Source organism: Silene latifolia, chromosome 4, assembly GCF_048544455.1.
Source record: "Silene latifolia isolate original U9 population chromosome 4, ASM4854445v1, whole genome shotgun sequence".
Lineage (NCBI taxonomy): Eukaryota > Viridiplantae > Streptophyta > Magnoliopsida > Caryophyllales > Caryophyllaceae > Silene > Silene latifolia.
The window spans coordinates 75,056,374-75,077,206 of record NC_133529.1 but is presented as its reverse complement, the minus strand read 5'-3'; the positions used below and the strand labels follow the sequence as shown (position 1 = coordinate 75,077,206).

General features: G+C 39.7%; 1 non-coding gene across 1 annotated transcript; it reads left to right on the top strand.

Moving 5' to 3' along the window:
- Positions 1-19,233: 19,233 nt before the first annotated feature.
- LOC141654359 (small nucleolar RNA R71) lies at positions 19,234-19,340 on the top strand. Its single transcript, XR_012547919.1, has one exon. It is a non-coding gene; the product is annotated as a small nucleolar RNA R71 (small nucleolar RNA).
- Positions 19,341-20,833: the final 1,493 nt, after the last annotated feature.

The window sequence follows — 20,833 nt, the reverse complement described above, 5'->3', positions numbered from 1 at the left end:
TAATCTAAGAGGAATTTCTAATATGGAAACTTGATTATCCCTAATAAAACTTGATGATTTGATTATTACGAATGGAGTATTTATAGTGGAAATTAGGTGGATGCATTAGGGTTAACTAAGGGCTAAACTAGTAATTACACTTTTGAGATTTGAGCAGGGAGAAGCCGGTATTTTTCGAAGGAAGGGCGTCTTTCACGGAGCTTGAACAACACGAAAATTGATGTAAAGGAATCCGAGCGGATTAGTGTCGGGACGGGCGGATTCAGGTAGGGGAATCCGGGCGGATTCTGGGAGAAGACGGGCGGTTTGTAGGGAATCCGGGCGGATTGTGGCAGGGGAATCCGGGCGGATTGTAGGGAATCCGGGCGGATTCTCTTCCAGCGAAATTTCTTGTTTTTCCCAGCCAAAAGACGGGCGTCTTGTAGGGAAGATGGGCGTCCTGAGGAAGACGGGCGGATTTGTCTCGGGACGCGCGGATTCCCGAACAGCTTCTTTGTTTGACCTCGGATTGTAAAACGGACGTCATTTTCTCATCCGGACTCCTATTGGAGTGATTCAAAAGCCTAGATCGCTTGATTTTTCGACGCCGTTCCATCTAACATATTTTCAGAGCCAAAGGAGCAACTATTGGTTTGCGTTCCGAGCAATTTTCTTCATGAATGACTTCCTTGCTTTTCCTCCTTGCTTTAAACCTTATGACCCTTCTATATACTCTTTATTCCTACATCATTGGTCATCATTCTTGCCTCCTCTTCATACTAGTCCATCTAATATCATCAATAAGCTTCCAAATATGCACGAAAGACGGGAATTTCCGCCTTATTATCTCCTTTTCTACAAAACATATGAAATGCGATAGAAAAGCAAATAGGAAGGTTTTGACGGATAAAATGGCCATGAAATGCTATAATAGTATGCAAAATAGGCTCAATTAGGGGACTAAATGTGCGCAAATAATGTTCACATCAATACCCATGGAAACCTCTTAATAACTAATATTATTTTGTACTAGAAATAATACAAGTCTTACATAAAATTTGACACAAAATAAATTTTGTTCTCTCTTGTATTTTTCGGCCAAGAGAGGAAAGATCTATGAGGAGTTTTATTACTCTAAGTTTTCACAAATGATAGAGAGAATTCATTTTCTTACACTAGAAAAATGAGTTGAAAATGTGAATAAAAATGATAGAGGAAAAACTCTATCTTTTCTCTTGGAAAAACCGGTTGGAGGAGGGAGTAGGAGTCAATGCATGAGCTTGTTTTTCTACCCAAGAAAAATAGGCATGCAAGGCTACAAGAAGGGTTTGATCATTGTGTTTTCCACTTAAAAATAAAAACACAATATAAACCTAATACTCCCTCCTTTTTCGGCACACTTAAATAAAATGGGTAGTCCACTTTATTTTGCCATTTGTCAATTGTGACAAATGTGACATGTTACTTGACATGTGAAATTGTAATGTATTTTTAACATATTAAAAATCAACATACTCATAAAATATGTCATATACAAAATCGACAAGTAATTCGTAATTACTTGTACCAAAACGGTTTATCAAATTTTAAATTACAACGTCTTGTATTTATAATAAATTATTCATTCAATTTCAATTTCAATTGTTTCGTAAACAATAATTTTATCTAAGTAATAAAACAATTCGATTACTTAGACCGAATCTAATTTAATCGAATTACAATAAGACACGTTAACTTTACTCACAAGATCATCCGTCAATTTTAAGCAATTTAATTAACTCGTATCGGCATACGATTAATTAAATAATCAATTAAGAGTATTTCCCTATAGGTATGACCTAAGGAGATCAACTGATCACCACCGTCGCACGACAGTAATGTCAAACTCTAGTCAGCCAATCATTACCGATATGTGTTGTGCGGAAGCGTGAATATCCCGTGTTGGGCCTCTGCTGCATCTGTGTCCACAATTCATAACAGTACGATATTGTCCGCTTTGGGCCAAGCCCTCACGGATTTACTCTTGGGCTCCTTCCCAAAAGGCCTCGTACTATTATATTTAGTAGATACTTATAAAGATGAGCTTTCATCTTTATTCTACCGATGTGGGACATGGGTTTGTACCCTAACAATCCTCCCCTCAAACCAAGGACCATCATCTTGACTCGGACCTTGACCTCCATGGAGAACTCCCCTACTCTACAGCCCCAACTTCTAGACACCCGAAACATCACAAGTCTTGATAACCTCCCCTTAGCCGACACACCATGCTACCACGAGCCATGTCTTACACCACATGTGACCGCCTGGTCAAGTGATTGCCCCCACACATGCTCCTGAGCCTGCATGTCCATGTGCCCTTCTTGGAGATTTGCTACACATGCATATCGAACATCCTCTGCATCCAATATAACCTGGATCGGGTCCGTCACTTCAGAAGTCCTAGAACATAAACGGTCTCTGGCATCCAACCTGGAAAGGACCCACCAGACCTGTGACACCCAATATGATAAGGGTCTACCTGATCAACAGTTCTAGTACACAAATGGTCTTTGTCCCGCAAGACCTATGACGCCTTTCATCCATTTAACCCTGGACCGGGCTTGCTCAAGGACTCACCCCGAGCTAGGAGTTCCATACCTTACAGTGTACAACTTCAAGTCTTGGTCCTGCTGATGAATCCTCGTGTCTAGCCCAAGTCGAACCTTGGGCTCTGATACCACTTGTTGTGCGGAAGCGTGAAATATCCCGTGTTGGGCCTCTGCTGCATCTGTGTTCCTCGTGGACCAGTTGACTGTAAAATATTACATCCCACATGTATTCTTAAAATGAGATTTAAACATGTGATCATCATGATCGACAGTTGTGATCGCATTATTGTCGGAGGACACATATTCCAACACATATATCCTAATTAGACTCTCTAATTAAAATTCAAATTATCTCATAATTTGTTATTTAGTGATCTATGTAACATGCATGCAATATAAAAGCATATTAATATAAAGATAGAAGAAATCGGATTTCCTTACATTGGTTTGATGGTGAAAATGGGCACAATCAAGTTCTCCTATCTTGATTGATCTTGAGATAGAAAGAGTGGAAGATCCTCCTTGTACAAATCTCCAAATAGAAGATCTCCTTCAAGAAGCACCCAAGAACAAACACCCAAATTCCTAACAAATATTAACTAGATATTCTATTAGAAATACCCTTGATAATATGTGAATACTAACACACTTAGTATTTTTAATCTTTTATTACTAACAAATCGTAGTAAATGATTTTATTATTTTAGAGAGATGAACAACCAACTTTTACATGCAATATGTTCAAGTGTTGAAAAATGAACAAATGATGGAGAGTAAAAGAGGAGGGGGCTGGTTGGAGTGTATAGGGGAGAGGAGTCTTTTTCTCTTTTTTGTCTTATGTCCAATACAATTGCACATAGAATAGAACAAAAAGAAAAAATGGGGAAGAACAAAAAGCATGAGTGAAATGATTATGTTTTTAATCATCCACTTATACTCCATTTACACGGTCCAATGTCTGTGGACATGGGCCTCCCGCGGCGCGCGCGGAAGCGCTTGAAATAAGAGTGCATTTGTGGAGTCGCCACCAATTTTTATGGAAAATTGGAACCATTCGAATACCTCGTGTCATGTCAAGACACAAAGTAGTGACATGAACACTAAGAACTCAATACCCTTAGCATTCTATGTCTAGAATGACTCTCGTGGATGCCAATGAACACGGATGTTCACAGAGATCTGGAGTAAGGGGTGAGGGTACGTATTAGGAAGTTCTTTAATCGAACACCTAATCCCGCCGGCCTGGATAGCGGCCTCTACTAATGATTAGGGAAATCGTTCATATTCGATATGTCGTCGATTATATGCATGCAATGCAACTCCAACATCCAACGTTTTAATCTTAGCATGTGAATTAGACTATGTAGATGAACACGTATTTTAGCAAACAATTGGGTCGAATCGGATTTAGGATTAATTACATGTGAGAAACAATTAGATAAATCATACATAAATAAATACGATAAATAAAATAACGATAATTAAAATTACAATGATTAATTGATTTACGTCAAAAATACACTCAAGACGGAAATTTGAGGAAAAGAAGAGAGAATAAAAAGATTAGAAATTAAAATGATAAAATAAGATAGATTAAAGGTGATATTACAATTGATAGTCAATTAAACGAGTAATCAAAGACTAGGTTAAAGCGAGAACGGAAGTTCAGGGACAAAACTCATCTCAGAATAGGCGCAACATCTGCTACGTCCATTAGAAGAGGCGCAGCTATTCCTGCGTCTGTTCTTGAGTTGAGCTCTGGCTGTGAAGTCAGAACCGCATGTAATTAATATTCCTTGGTATGTTTTACGATTGATTGTCGACATTAGACTCGAGTGAAGGTGATTTAGCATATTAATTACATCTAAAACCGTCATAAAAGCGATAAACACGAATTAAAACGATTAAAACGGGTTAGAAACGAATTAAAACGAATTAGGAAACGAACTAGGTTTAATTATGAAAACGGACTTCGTACTTTGAAAGAAAATAACAAACTGAAAATAAACAACGGAAATATATACAAAGGACGAATTCCAGAGACTTGATACGGACAAATCGAGCCTCTAAAATCCGGGTTTGATTTAATGACGAAAACCCGCAAATATTGATTATAAGGGATTTAAGTCGAAAACAACGTGATAACATCGAAGAATAATTAAAACACGGTTTATGTGTAAAAGAAAGAAAGAAAATAAAAAAAAGAAAAGAAAAGGAATAAAACTACCGAAACCCGAGGAAGAAGAAGAAGAAGAAGAGCAGGAGTAGCGGCAGCCTCTGGAAGAGGCGCAGCAGGTGCTGCGACCCTTCGAAGAGGCGCAGCTGCTGCTGCGTTTCTTCTCAACGTCTAGTAACTGCTGTTTCGTAAAAAAATTTTGAATAAAGGTTTTTTAGAGTCGGTTTTGAATGTGTTTTTGACGTGAATCCTACATTAATTGATACAAAAATAAAATACAATAAAAAAGATGGGATTTACACCCTCAGACTTACATGTTTGAAGAAACGAGATTAACTAAGTTAACGTTTTAGTGATTGCTCGACTCGAATGTACGTAGAAAGTGCCCTCGTTCGAGGATTTAGATTAATTGATTGATTGATGTGTAGTGGTCAAATTGGTCGGTCATGCAACGTGACTGGGAATCAGAATGATCTGAGCTTATGTGGTCGATTGATCAAGCACGTAGGCGTCGAAAGCTTAGAGCACGGTCTAGAATGCAAAGAGAGAAGAGAAGGGCGGACACTAGAGTGAAAAATATGGAGACTGAAGGTCTCTATTTATACTAAAATATGTGAGGAGTTTTGGAATGACTCAAACTTTGGAAATAAATCACGGAAATATTACGTAAACCGCAAAAACAGGCTGGAGAAAAGGCGCAGCAGCTGCTGCGGTCCTTCCAAGAGGCGCAACACCTGCTGCGTCATTTCACCAGAGGTTTCCTCCTGCGGAAGAAAGATTTCCGCGTTTCTATTATGGAATTGCGGTAGATCTCTACTTCCTTATTCCATAAAATATGATTTATAGATGATATTTTGCCAAAATATATAAAATTAAATTATGGAACAAATATCCGAAATATTCTAGAACATTTCGATTCGGCATTTTAAACGGTTTCTTAGAAAATGAAGCGGTTTTTTACCCGGACTCCAAATGAACTCTAATTACTGTCAAAATGACCGTATCGGCGTGCAGATGACGGCCAAGGGGTAGACACAAGTGTTTGAGCTATAACTTGAAGATAAACTTATGAACTGTCATCAATCGTTCCGTGTACCAAACATGCGGCCCAATCATCACTGGGTGGTTGGCGGAAGGTGTAGAAATGAGGTATCTACAGAGCCCCCACTTTGGTTGAGGCTTGGACAAGGCGAAAGTCAAAGTATAGCCATCAGGTCAATCGAAGATTACAACCTGACGACTATGGCGACGCGAGGCAGTTCAAGGGGTCTGAACCAAGGATCTGTCGTCGGGAACATTTTAGAGTCTGTCGACTATCGGGGAGGGTCGTTTAAAGTCCATTAGACTGCGTAAGGAATCTCGCCAGCCATAAGAAGAAACCATACCTGAAACTTCTTTCTCGACACGTTTCCGGAGTGCGTAGGAGCTAAGGTTAAGACCTAACCGGAGTTGCGTAGGAGCTAAGGGTAAGACCTAAAAAAATGTAAGGATTGCGCTAGGGTGTGGGACCCTAAAAAGCTAGGTGTATGAACCTGCGTAGTTTGGGAACCTAAAGGACGGTTAGTATGGGAACTTCTGGAGAAGGACACCTCTGCCGAGCTTCGGGAGGAAACAACTAATATTGAGGGCAGCAGGAAGTCGGTAGAAACTGCTAGGGAATCTACTTGTATCGGTCTCAAGCGAACTCTCGTTGTGAAAATATATTGATGATTCTGTCTGGATTGAATCATTTCTGGGAAATCTGCTTGTATCTGTTTTCAAACAAACTCCATCTCTCGAGAAGTTTAATCGGCTGTCACGAACTCTCGCTGGATAAATAAAGTATCGATGTACGTGTGTTTAAAACACCGCCGAGGAAAATAAAGAGGCTTGACTGGTGGTGGCGCGTCCTAAGCACCGCTGGAAATCCGCCCGTTGTTGCAAGCGAAGTCCCGATAAGTGGAGGAATAAACTTGTGAAGTTGGTTCAGCAGAAATCCCTGTTGGGAGTTAGAACCTCGTGACGGTTTTGCAGTCCGTTTAGCAAAATACGGGTCCGGACAAAAGAAATGCCTAAAAGAACCAAATATATGATATAAGGTGTCGGAGAAGAGGCGCACAAAACATAGGCCCACAAATAACAAACTTATAACGAACTTTCAAAAATTGAGCTCAGAAGATGCTGGGGAATGGGGGCAGCAAGAGCTGCGGCATTTGGAAAGTGCGCAACAGATGCTGCGTCATTTCCTGGGCTCGTCCCTGTCTGGGTAAAAACACGACTAAACCCGTGTTTATTTCACAATTACAAAACACAAATTCTTTCTAAAATCTCTCAAATCCCAACCAAAATCTGTCAAAATTTGATCAATCCGTTCCATTAATCATGACTAATCGAGGTATGTATCACATTCTTGCTTTTAATTTTTGTTTTTGATTGCATTAGGGCCGAAAATTAGGGTTCCCCCTCCCTTTAATTTCGAAAAATTTGGGGGTTTTGCCTCTAATGGATTTGTTTGATAGAATTGATATTAGAATTGGATAATTAGCAATGTTAGGAACATAACCATGTATTCGTTTTGAATTTTCGTCAAGTATTGAGCATTTGAGCGAAAATGAAACGGTTTCTCAATTGTTTCGAAAATCGCTTCGAAAGTGGCCTTAGGATTGTCCATTTTTGATGAAATTTGTTTTTTTGGAACCCTTGTGTAATGGGTAAACTTGTTATCATGTCGAATTTTTGATTTGTGACCACTCTTTCAGGACACTTTTCTAGGGCATAATCGCTATTATAGAGAAATGCTGCCGAATTTTTGACTCAAACCCGTAACTAGGCTTGAACTTAGACTTGATTTGCCCCAACCTACCACATGAGTGGCTGGGTTTCAAAAGAAACGGCCAAGGATGGCGAGAAAAGCCTTTTTTAGAGCTTGAAAATGCTTGAAATGACCTCACTGAGGCTTGTCGTGGCTTGACACGGCTTGGTTTACCTTAATTTTGCAGGTGACATTCCTTCTACGTCAGGGAGGGCTGCCATGGACGTAGAATTCGACCCTTCTCTTGCTCTTATAGGGGGAGAGAGAGAGAGTTGAGGTGATCGAGGAGGAGGCTGAGGAGGTCCCGAGGAGGGCTAACGTGGGACGAGGGGGTCGCACGCTAGTGGGTGCACCCGAGTGGGCCGAGAAATGGGTTGGTAGACATCTCATTTGGGCGGCAGAGAGCCACCTATCTTACAGGACAGCGAGGAGTCTGGTAAGTTTCGAACTTGTCATTTCCTATTACCTCTCCTTTTTGCTTTATCGTTTCATTTCTCACTTCTTTTAAACTAAAGATAGCTTTGTTTTGCATTGATGCAGGAGGCCGGGAACATGAGGTCCTTATCTGGTTACACGACGATGATGGACGCCTGATGGAGCGGGTCGTTGTCCGCCATCAAACACATTTATACCCAACTACTAGCATAGCAACCAAGTCCGGGTCGATCCACGGGACGGGGGTACTCAAATTGTTCGATCTAATCGTATTCGTGCTAAGGGTTGTCACAATTGATTGGGTTTATAGTTGTATTCTAAACTAATGAAAGCAATAAAGTAAAACAAGAAATAAAGCAATTAAAGATGTAAACAAATAATAAAGGATACTAGGATGTCATGGGATCATAAAGGAATCATGGTAAGATAACATAAATGAGTTATATAGATGCAAGCAATTTATTATTGTTGGAATTAAGTTAGTACATATCATATAATTCATAAGAAGATTTGGGTCCCGGAGCCGAGTCATTTGCGACCTTACAACACCTACAAGTCGACTTAATTCTTCCTATTAAACTACATGCATGATAAACCACATCCTAGGGAAACTTACGTCTCGGAGCCGAGTCGGTTAAGACTTTACAACACCTACAAGTCGACTTGGGTCATCCCTATTCAACTCTATACATGGTCTAATAAGGCTTGAGTTCGTTTATGTCTTACAAGCCTCATTGAAAAGATAAGAGATGGGTAAAAAATTCAAGGTTTCATAGTCTAGCATTTCATCAAACATGACATGTGCATAAGTTGAAGAACAATAAGCAAGCATTCATATGAACTCATTAAGCATAAATTTATTCCATGATTAACTCCCCTAATCCCCACTAATTCTATTTAAGTAACTACTCACTCATCATCATGGAAGACATGTTATTAATGGTGTCAATCATCTTAACAAACATAAACATGATGAAAGAGTGAACAAATAAGCAATAAAGAGTAAAGAGTAAAGAGATTATACCAACATTAAGATGGACAAATGGAAATGAAAGAATAATAGAACAGAACTTGATTGATTGATGAAGAGTTGTCAAATCTCCAAATAATAACCCAATAATCTTCAATTACCCAATAATAAAGCTTTGAACAATAATTAAGGACAGATTAATGCGTAATTTGTGGAAAGATTGAGATTAATCTATTCTAATCTACTCCTAATTTAATCTAAGAGAACTTGGTTTTTTGGTTATTACAAATGGAATATATATAGTGGTACATCATTAGGTTTAGAAAGGGTAGATTAGTAAATAACAATGCTAAGTGTTGAGTAGAGCTTTGCAAGTCCTGAGGGAAATGCGCGGATCCTAGGTCTGGGATGCTCATCCTGAGCTCGGGATGCGCGGATCCTCAGACAGTATGTTTTGAAATGGCAAAGCAGCTCGGGACGCGCGGATTGAGTTCGGGACGCGCGGATCCAGGGACAGCTTGTCTATATGAGCTCGGATTGTAAAACGGACGTCATTTCCTCATCCGAACTCCAATTGGGGTGATTCAAAAGCCTAGACCACTTGATTTTTTGACGCCGTTTCATCTAGCATACTTTCAGAGCCAAAAAATCAACTCTTGGTTTGGTTCCGAGCAATTTCTTCTTGTAATGGCTTCCTTCTCGTCATCCTTTCTTTTAAGCCTATGATCCTTCTATATAGTCTTTATTCCTATATCCTTGGTCATCATTCTTGCCTCCTCTTCATACTAGTCTATCCAAGATCATCAACAAGCTTCCAAATATGCACAGATGACGGGAATTCTGCCTCGTTATCTTCTTTCCTACAAGACATATACAATGCAATAGGAAAGCAAAATAGGAAGGAATTGACGGATAAAATGGTCATGAAATGCTATATTAGTATGCGAAATGGGTTCAATTAGGGGACTAACTGTGTGCAATTAAGAGTCACATCAACGCCTTTGGGAGACTGTCGGAGGAGGAGAAGGCCATTGGTCGGATCGGTTTTGTTACTCGCCGTCAAAAGTTACCTAGACCAAAACAATATTTATAACTTCACAAACTACTCTACTCTTAGTAAAGAGGTAAGTAAAGTTTGGATCCCAAGGGATGGGTATTGATGTAGGATTTTCGATTGCAAATGGTTGTGTCTAAGGGTGTAACAATTTGGGTTGAGGTAGGAGATCAACTAAACTAATCAATGTAAATAGAGTAATGAAAACAACCAAGATGATTAAAATGAGTTGCAAACAATTGATTAAAAGCACTAGGGTGTCATGGGTTCATAGGGGATTCATGGGATTTGATCATACAAACGTGTTCTCAACTAGATGCAAGCACTTGTTGTTGTGATGGGATCGAGTTAGTGTATATCTTACAATCCCTAGGAAGGTTTGGGTCCCGGAGCCGAATCGATTAGATTGTACAACACCTACAAGTCGACTTAATCCTCCCTATCCAACTATATGCATGGTCTAATGAGACTCGAGTTGGTTTATGTCTTACAAGTCTCATTGAAAAGGTAAGTGATGGGTAAAAAATGCAAGGATTCATAGGCTCGCATTTCATCAAACATAACATGTGCATAAGTTGGAATCGCAACAAGCAAGCAAATTAATTATGAAAACATATTAGATTAAGCATGAATCAATCCCCATGTTGGACAAACCATGGAGTAGTTGATCGGTCCGTTTCGTGTTCACAAATAGAAAGATGTGGTCGTTGGGTCACGTCCGAATCAAAACACAATTTATAGCTTCACAAACAACTCTACAATTAGTAAAGAGGCAAGTAAATGTCGGATCCCAAGGGACGGGAATTGAGATGAGATTTCAATTGAAACTATTGGTGTCTTAGGGGTGTCACAAATTGGGTTGATGTAGAAGGTCACTAACTAAAATAGCAATGTAAATAAACAAGCAATATGAATTAAAAGGGTTATAAACAATTGATAAAAAGCACTAGGGTGTCATGGGGTCATAGGGGAATCATGGGAATTGATCATACAAACATGTTCTCAAATTATAAGCAAGCAATTATTGTTGTGATGGATTGAGTTGGGTTATATCTTACAATCCTAGGAAAGTTTGGGTCCCGGAGCCGAATCGATTAGATTGTACAACACCTACAAGTCGACTTAATCTTCCCTACTCAACAACATGCATGGTCTAATGAGACTCGAGTTGGTTTATGTCTTACAAGTCTCATTGAAAAGATAGGTGATGGTGGTAAATACAAGGATTCATAGGCTTAGCATTTCATCAAACATATCATGTGCATGAGTTGAGATCAAAACAAGCAAGCAAATAAACCATGAAAGCATATTAATTTAAGCATGAATCATTCCCCATGTTGGTTTCCCCTAATCACCCATTAACCCTAGCTAAGAGACTACTCACTCATTATCATGTTGATCATGCTAGCAAATTTGTCAATCATACCAACAAAATGAAACATGATGAATAAATGAAAGTAATTAACAATAATTAAAAAGGGATTAAGAGAATTATACCTACTAATGATTCCAATAATAAAGCAAAGATAAAAGAAGTACTTGATGCTTGATTGAGAAGTTGTCAATCTCCCAATAATAACCCAAATAATCTTCAATTACCCAAAATAAAAGATGAACACAAGAGAGATTAAGGAAATAAAACTTGTATTAGAACTTGATTAATTGTTGATTACAAAACTAAAGATAGATTTGATTGATATTAACTACTCTAATTATTGATAAGAAGAACATGCCCTTCTAATTAGACTAATGTGGTATCTATAGTGGAAATTAGGGGGATGCATTAGGGTTAACTAAGGGCTAAACTAGTAATTACACTTTTTAGATTGAGCAGGGAGGAGCCGGTATTTTCCGAAGGAAGGGCATCTTTCTTTGTAGCTTGGAGAAGACGAAAATGCGCTGTAGAGGAATCCGAGCGGATCAGGGTCGGGACGGGCGGATTCTGGCGATGGAACCCGAGCGGATTCAAGAGAATCCGGGCGGATTGTGGTGGTGGAACCCGAGCGTCTTGGTGGAAAACCGCACGGATTGTGCAGGTGGAGGACGGCCGGATTGTAGACAATCCACACGGATTGTGCCTCAGCAAGACTTCTTCTTCTTTTCTTCCCTTTTCTTCATAAATTCCTTGGGGATTTCCTTGGGGACTCAAGGATCCTTTCTCAACATTGCTCATCTACTATCATATGTACAAAGGCCTTCTAATCTTCTCTCTCCTTGATGCTTGGTCATTGGATTCGATCAATTTAGTCTCGTTTTGCCATGAAAATGCAAGATTCTTACTCCTTTCCTACCAAGGGATCAAAATCTCAAAGAATATGCAAAACAAAGAACTAAAGATAATAAATGACCCAAATATGCACTAAAAAGCATGGGAACAAGGCTAATTCGGGGGCTAAATATGCGCTAATTATGGTCACATCAAATATCCCCAAACTGAACCTTTGCTCGTCGTCCCGAGTAAAGAGGTGACAAAGACTAGGACCATTATTTAAACTAACCTAATAACATAGCCGATATGAGACAATTAGCGGGTCTCACTCCGCCCCTTCAACTCACAACAAGACAACCATGAGGTAGGATGCCTTCTTGCAAGGCAAGGTGGGTCTTGCCAAAATGGCGACACATCCAAACATTAAGCACACAAAATCACATAATGGATGCATCTACAAAAGAATAGCCACTTCCTCATCAAGTGGCGGAGGCGCTAAAGAGGAACAAATTTAAGAGCATGTAATCCTTCACAAATACTAGTTCAACAAATTACTAAGGCTAAGAGGATGACACTAAATCACCTTCAAATGGTGTTAAACTAGACTACTTTCGTCCTCAATTTCCAAATGCTTTCGTCAAGAGCGATCGGATGGTGGTGGAATGATGATCCCTATGATGCTAGTAGCATATGACATGACAAGTCTCGAATTCTCTACAAAAGTAAAGGTCATGGATCGTCCCAAGCTCGACAAAGTGGCTTGACAAAAAGGCTTTTTGGGAATGAAATGCTCAAATCTTTATACACAACGGGTGGATATGACTAATGTTCAAAACTTGACCTCATTTCAACCTTCACATTTCAAATATTTTAGATGGGGTTTGTCCCTTCCGGGCTAGTGTCCTTTGCTTTCGCCAATCGCTTATTAGGCAACCGGTTAACCTCTAGACAATAGCTTTTCGGGGTGATAGTCACTCTGTCTGCGGGCGGCCGAATTCACAACCGTGTGGGGCCCAATTCAATGGATCCCGCTCCAAAGCACATCGAAGTGGTACGCCTCCATCAAAACAATTTAAATTTCTCAACTTTCAACAATTCATAACATTTGAGGTTTCCTTGGCATTAAATTACTTCCACATGACAAAACTTTAGAAATGAGCACTTCAAACTTATTGATAGAAAATATTTTTGGGTTGCCTTACCACAAGGTCAATCAAGGTCACCTAGACAAGTTAACCAAGTCCACATCGCATCACGGGGTTGGATAGGTGACTCACATGCAAACCCTTGACTAGGCTTTGGGTCATGGGTCAAAAGACACTAGTATGACACTATCTAGGGTGTTTTACAACCATTCTAGTAGGCAAAGTCTTAAGTTGAACAAGTATTTGTAATGGCTTAGTTGCTCTTGTCAAAGTTCCTAATTAGGCATTTTTCAAAACTTTTCTAACATGCAACTACATGCTATGATGCAACTAATATAAACATCCTAATGCAAATGATTCTATCAACTAATATGACATATAAACTAAATGCAAGTCCTAAGTTCACATTGTTATACCGCATCAATCAAAATAAAACCACATAGTCATTAACATAAAGAGGAAAAAGGAGATTGGAAAGATCATACCATGCGGTCTTCAATATCCTCATGTCTCGGATGTGGCGTAGTCAATCAATGTGAACAAGGATAGAACAAACACAATATATACAAGACAATTTATACAAAAGGAAATAAACATGTTTTTTGGTTTTCAATTTTTCGAATTTTTATGATTTTCGAAATTTTTCAATTTTTTTGGATTTTTTGAATAAGAGTTAAATGTTAGAATTCCCATCCCCACACTAATATGGGCATTGTCCTCAATGGCCAAAATGATGGAAATTATGCAAAGATGATGCATGATTTCTATACTAAATGCAATCTATACTAAGCTACACTACATGATGCATGGGTTTTTGTTATGACGGAGAGGATAATTTAGATTACCTCCCGTTGTGTATGCATTAACTTCCCCAAACCGAGTGAGACACTATTGCTAATGTCTTAGGATGGGTGTAGTTCATGCACACACTATGCAATGCATGAAACTAATTTGTCATTTTGGATTTTGAAAGCGGGAACAATAAAATGAGAACACCTCAATGGTACCGAGGTGTGAGTCCTCTATGGTGCTAGGACTACTCCATCAATGATCAAGAAAAATATTTAAAACAAAGAGAGAAATAGACAAACCATGAGAGGGTAGGAGTCTCTAAGGCTTGCTAATCTTCCATCATCTCATCATCATCACCACTTTCCTCATTAGAAGTGGTCTCATTGCCACTTCCCTCTTCATTTGCTTCTTCACTTTCTTCTTCATCTTGTTCACCATCTTGCTCACCATCCTCTCCTCCTTCTTCACTTGCTTCTTCACCAATGTTATCATCAACTTCTTCATTACCAACAACCTCATTGTCACCCGAAATGACCCTAGATGCACCCGGAAATAGGACTTCTCTATCCGCCCAACTAGGCAAAGGACATGATGGATCAAGTAGTCCTTGCCTAGCTAAGTGTAGGAGGGGTGGATATTGAGCCAAGTAAGCGTTTTTCCGATCCTCAAAGGCTTGCTTGTGCATTGCTTGCATGAGAAGAGTCACATAATCATTTCTTGCTTCAACCCCCTCGGGCTTGAAATCTTCATACTCAAAAGGGTAAGGTGGTATGACAATGGAAGAGGAGGGCATTTCAAGTTCACCCTTTTGTTGTTGGATAATATACTCGGCCTCTTTAGAAAGGGGAAGTAGATAATTGGTCCGGTGGACGCTTAGACGACAAATCTTTGAAGGCAAAGTGAACGATTTAGCTTCACTAGTGAGCCATCCATACTTGGTGTCAAGAGGGTTATGGGCAACCCACTTGTACTTGTTTATCATAGTATGCATATCAACAAGATGACCACCCTCCTTTGCTTCATACTTGCTATCCTTGTTGAAGTTAGGATCAAAGTATTTGGCTAGGATAGTGACTAAGCCGCCATTGACAATAACGGTAGTGCCCTTCTTCCCACAATCAATGTTGAGCCATCTATCTACCAAAAGCCTTAAAGAGTTGAAAGGCTTGGTGTGTACTCTCCCAATATTCAAAGCCGATTCAAGAAGAATAAAATCAAGTTTGGTGAAATGGTTGGTAACTTTCCTTGCGATAATGGTGTTTCCTATGACCTTGTGCCATACTCTTATGCCCGGATGGTGGACTACAAGAGCACGACTCGCATGAAAGTCCTCAAATTTCCTTCCAGAAATTGCCTCCCAAAGAGGGTCGGGGTCATACTTTCCATAATTCTTGAAATAACTCGGTTCATCACTAAGACCCAAAATTTCACCCAATTCTCTAAAGGAAATGCGTCTACTAACATTAGCTAGACGAAAATCGAGATTTTCCCTAATCTCAACTTTGGTGACTTTCAAAGAACTCAAAAACTCCAAGGTAAGGGAGGGGTATGTCAATTCCTTTTTTTCAAACAATTTCTTCAACCCCATTGCTTTGAAAAAGGCTCTAGTTTGCTCAAGGACACCTAATTTATCTAAGGTATCTTCACAAATAAATTTGGTAGATTGAAGTGATTTCCTAGCAAACGTGGCAAAAGTATCTCTATGGGTTTTGGAAATAAAAGTTACCTCCGGATAATGCAAGAGTTGATCGATTTCCGGAGTAGTAGATGTTGTTGCTCCCATAGAAGGTTGTTGTTGTTGTTGCACTTCCAAGTTTGGGGTTGCTACCACCATAGCCAATGCTTTCTTTGCTTGAAGAGTCTTTTGCCTTTGTGAAAGTGTCTTTGGTGCCTTTGTTGCCTTTGTTGCTCCCTTAGTCCTTGCCATTGATGAATTAACCAAGAAAAGAATAAAAAATCTTCAATTAGTAGTGTATCCAAATCGATTTAAAGGTGAAAGGCTTTGCCTTTATGAATTCAAAAATCGACTCAAAGGTTAAAGATTTGTGCTTGGTTTTGATTGTTATTGGAAAAGGAGTGATTGATTTGTTGTTAGAAGGATGGTTTGATTTGATTTTGGTGAATGTAGTTGAGGAATTTTGTTTTTGTGATGGAGAGGATGAGGGTTTTGATGTTTTGAAGTAGTGTTATGAATGAATGAATGAATGAATGAAGGTGGGAGGGGTTTAATAAAGACCGAAATTTTCGAATTGCAGGGGCAATCCGTGCGGTTTCTGCCCAATACGGGCGGATTCTGCACTTTCCGGGTTTGATAAAACTCGTCTAAAGACGGGCGTATTCAAGAGAAGACGCTCGGATTCACTGACACGGGACGGGCGGATTCTCCAGAAGACGGACGGATTTCAGTCCAGGAATTTTTCTTGTTTTCCTCAGCAGAGAAGACGGGCGTCTTCTTTCCAAGACGGACGGATTTTCAGAGACGGGCGGATTGCTGTTCAGGACGCCCGGATTCTCATACAGTCAAAAATATTTCAAAAGTGCAGCTCATAGGGACGTGCGTCTTCTGCCCAGTACGGTCGGATTGCATGAAAACGGGCGGATTCTCCTGAATCCGCTCGGATTCTTCCCCTTTGTACCCGGATTCAGTTCCATCCGTGTACAATGCATTTCCCTTACCATTCTTCCATTCTTCTTCATGTCTCGTGTTCTTCATTGTGGGGGCACTACTAGGCAAGGATAGCCTAGGCAATTGTCATCCCCACACTAAGGTAAAGCACTACACATCAATTGAAATTGTTAGTCCCTCCCTCACTTCTCTCAAACATGACAATTATCTTGATCAAAGTAAATAAAATAAATCCAAAGATGACAAAAATGCAATACAAGAATTGAAATGCGAGTTAGGGAGTTAGAAGTATTTACAAACGGTGGTTTAGGGAGGACTCCACCAAACTCTCATTCTTGATGAGATGTCAAGGGGGCATGTTCAAGGTGTTGTTGATGTTGCTCAACACCTTGAAGAAATAATCAAAAGCTTGTTCATTATCGTTATAAAGCTCTTCAATAGACCTTTGCCCTTGTTGTCGTTCTTGATCAATGGCATTACCAATGTAGGGATTAAAAATCCCTTCAAATTCGTCGTCCCAAAGACCACAAACTTCATTAAGTTGATCATTGAAAATTTCTTGATTTGATGGAGACAACTCTCCCAATTTCTTCTCTTGGCCAATGAGGCCATCCTTTTCTTCTTTGATTGATTTTGATGAGCTTTGCAAGCTCTCCTTGTCACAATTCACTTGCTCTTTGAATGGAGCATCTTCAATTTTCTTCTTCCATTGGAGTTCCGATTTCTTCCTCTCATCCTTTCGGCTATAATGATCAATCATGAAACACGGTTCATGCAAACGAGGAGCTCTCATAGTCTTGTCAAGATTAAAGGTTATGCTTTCATCTCCCACTTCTAGAGTGAGCTCACCATGTTTCACATCAATCACCGCACCCGCGGTGTGTAGGAAAGGTCTTCCTAGAATGATTGGAATATTGGAATCTTCCTCCATATCAACAATGACAAAGTCCACCGGGATGAAAAACTTCCCAATTCGCACGGGGACATCTTCCCATATCCCTAATGGTGTCTTCGTCGATCTATCGGCCATTTGGAGTGTGATGTTGGTGCATTTAAGCTCTCCCATCCCCAACCTTTTACTCACCGAGTACGGCATGACACTCACACTAGCCCCTATATCACATAAGGCTTTGTTGATCGTTGTGTCGCCAATGGTACACGGTATTGAGAAGCTTCCCGGATCCTTTAGTTTTGGAGGTGAACTCCCTTGAAGTATTGCACTACTCACCTTAGTGAAGGCGATAGTCTCAAGTTTCCGGATCGACTTCTTCTTTGTGAGGATATCTTTCATGTATTTCGCATAGGCCGGCACGTGATTGATTAATTCCGTGAAAGGAATCGAGACTTCCAAATTCTTGACAATTTCCATGAACTTTCCAAGTTGGTCATCAAATTTGGGCTTGGCTTGACGACTTGGAAAAGGAAGTCTAATCACAACGGGCTCCTTCTCCTTGACCTTGTCTTCATTTTTCTTTGAACTTTCTTCCTTTGATGATTCTCCATTTTTGGAGTTTTGCACAATTTCTTCCTTATCACTAGCTTCCACAACTTCATCCTCAACTTGCTTCTTCGGTGCTTCATACCTTGTACCACTTCTCAAGTGAATGGCACTAACCGTTTCATGTCTTGGTGGATTACTTTGAGGTGGTAATTGCCCCTTTTGTCTTTGTGAGCTTGAAGATGCTAGTTGAGTCAATTGGGTTTCCAACATCTTGGTGTGAGCTAGGATGTTGTTGATGGTTGTTTCCTTTGCTTGGCTATCTTTTTGCATTTGAGTGAAAAATTCTTGTTGATTCTTTTGCATTTGGAGGACCGCTTTTTGGACATCAAAACCTTGGTCATTTTGGTGATTGTATGGATTTTGATTTTGGTAACCTTGGTTTTGATTGTAAAAGGGTCTTTGATTTTGGTTTCTCATGGGAGGTGGGGTGTATGTTGTTTGAGGGTTTTGAACACTTTGGCTTTTGTATGAGAGATTTGGATGGAATTTGGTGTTTTCATTGTAATAGTTGGAATAAGGAGTACCACTCTTGTATGCTTGGAAAGCATTCACTTGTTCATTTGTTCCCCTACATTCACTTTGGTCATGTCCCAAAGTTCCACAATTCTCACATATCCCACTTGGGATTGATGAAGATGTCGTCATGGCATTGACATGATGCTTTGGTGATTTTGAGACTTCTTCAAGTCTAGCCATACCTTTTTCAAACTTCAAATTGATTGTGTCAATGTGAGCACTAAGTTGAGCACCCAATTGAGTAACGGAGTCCACTTCATGCTTTCCTCCTCTAGTAGCCTTGCGATGTCTACTATATTGTGAGTTATGGACCGCCATTTCCTCAATTTTGTTCCATGTTTGATTGTCATCAACTTCGGTGAACATTCCAGTTGATCCCATATTGAGAATGTTCCTTGAATCTTCATATAAACCATTCCAAAATTGTTGTACCAAGAACCATTCGCTAAGTTCATGGTGAGGACATGAGCGACAAATTCCCTTGAACCGCTCCCAAGCTTCATACAAAGATTCTTCATCCCTTTGCTTAAAACCCGTAATTTGAGCTCTTAGCATGTTAGTCTTTTCCGGTGGGTAGAATTTTTTGTAGAAAGCTAGAGCCAACTTCTTCCAAGAATCAATTCCGAGAGTGGCCTTATCAAGGCCCTTTAACCATTGCTTCGCGGTGCCAATTAGAGAAAAAGGAAATAAGACCCATCGAATTTGGTCTTGAGTTACACCGGTTTGAGAAATCGCATCACAATAGTCGCAAAAGGTTTCCATATGAGAATGAGGGTCTTCACTAGGCATCCCCCCAAATTGGCTCCTTTCGACTAATTGGATAAAGGCGGATTTGGCAATAAAATTTCCGGTTAGATGTTGTGTTGTAGGAGTACCATTGGGTAGGTTCTCCTCGGTGGGTACGGAGTGTGATGAAAACTTAGGCATTGTAGGTTGATTTTGGGGTGTATTGTGTAATGGGTTCTCCTCTCCTTCTATTGCGAAAGGGTTGATGAACTCAATAGTTGGTTGAACAACTTCACTAATACCTCTCAAATTCCTCCTAGCAAGTCTCCTATTGTTCGTCAAGGTTCTTTCAATTTCACGATCAAAAGGTAACAAATCACCTTGTGATCTTCTAGACATGCAAAATATCAAACAACTTGAAAACAATTAGAACAAACCTTGAGGAGTTTTACTTCCCCAAGGCAAAGAAAAGACACAACTAATAACAATGTAAAGAAATCTAAATCAAGCTAACACCGTCCCCGGCAACGACGCCATTTTTGATCGGTCCGTTTCGTGTTCACAAATAGAAAGATGTGGTCGTTGGGTCACATCCGAATCAAAACACAATTTATAGCTTCACAAACAACTCTACAATTAGTAAAGAGGCAAGTAAAGGTCGGATCCCAAGGGACGGGAATTGAGATGAGATTTCAATTGAAACTAGTGGTGTCTTAGGGGTGTCACAAATTGGGTTGATGTAGAAGGTCACTAACTAAAATAGCAATGTAAATAAACAAGCAAGATGAATTAAAAGGGTTGTAAACAATTGATAAAAAGCACTAGGGTGTCATGGGGTCATAGGGGAATCATGGGAATTGATCATACAAACATGTTCTCAAATTATAAGCAAGCAATTATTGTTGTGATGGATTGAGTTGGGTTATATCTTACAATCCTAGGAAAGTTTGGGTCCCGGAGCCGAATCGATTAGATTGTACAACACCTACAAGTCGACTTAATCTTCCCTACTCAACAACATGCATGGTCTAATGAGACTCGAGTTGGTTTATGTCTTACAAGTCTCATTGAAAAGATAGGTGATGGTGGTAAATGCAAGGATTCATAGGCTTAGCATTTCATCAAACATAACATGTGCATGAGTTGAGATCAAAACAAGCAAGCAAATAAACCATGAAAGCATATTAATTTAAGCATGAATCATTCCCCATGTTGGTTTCCCCTAATCACCCATTAACCCTAGCTAAGAGACTACTCACTCATTATCATGTTGATCATGCTAGCAAGGTTGTCAATCATACCAACAAAATGAAACATGATGA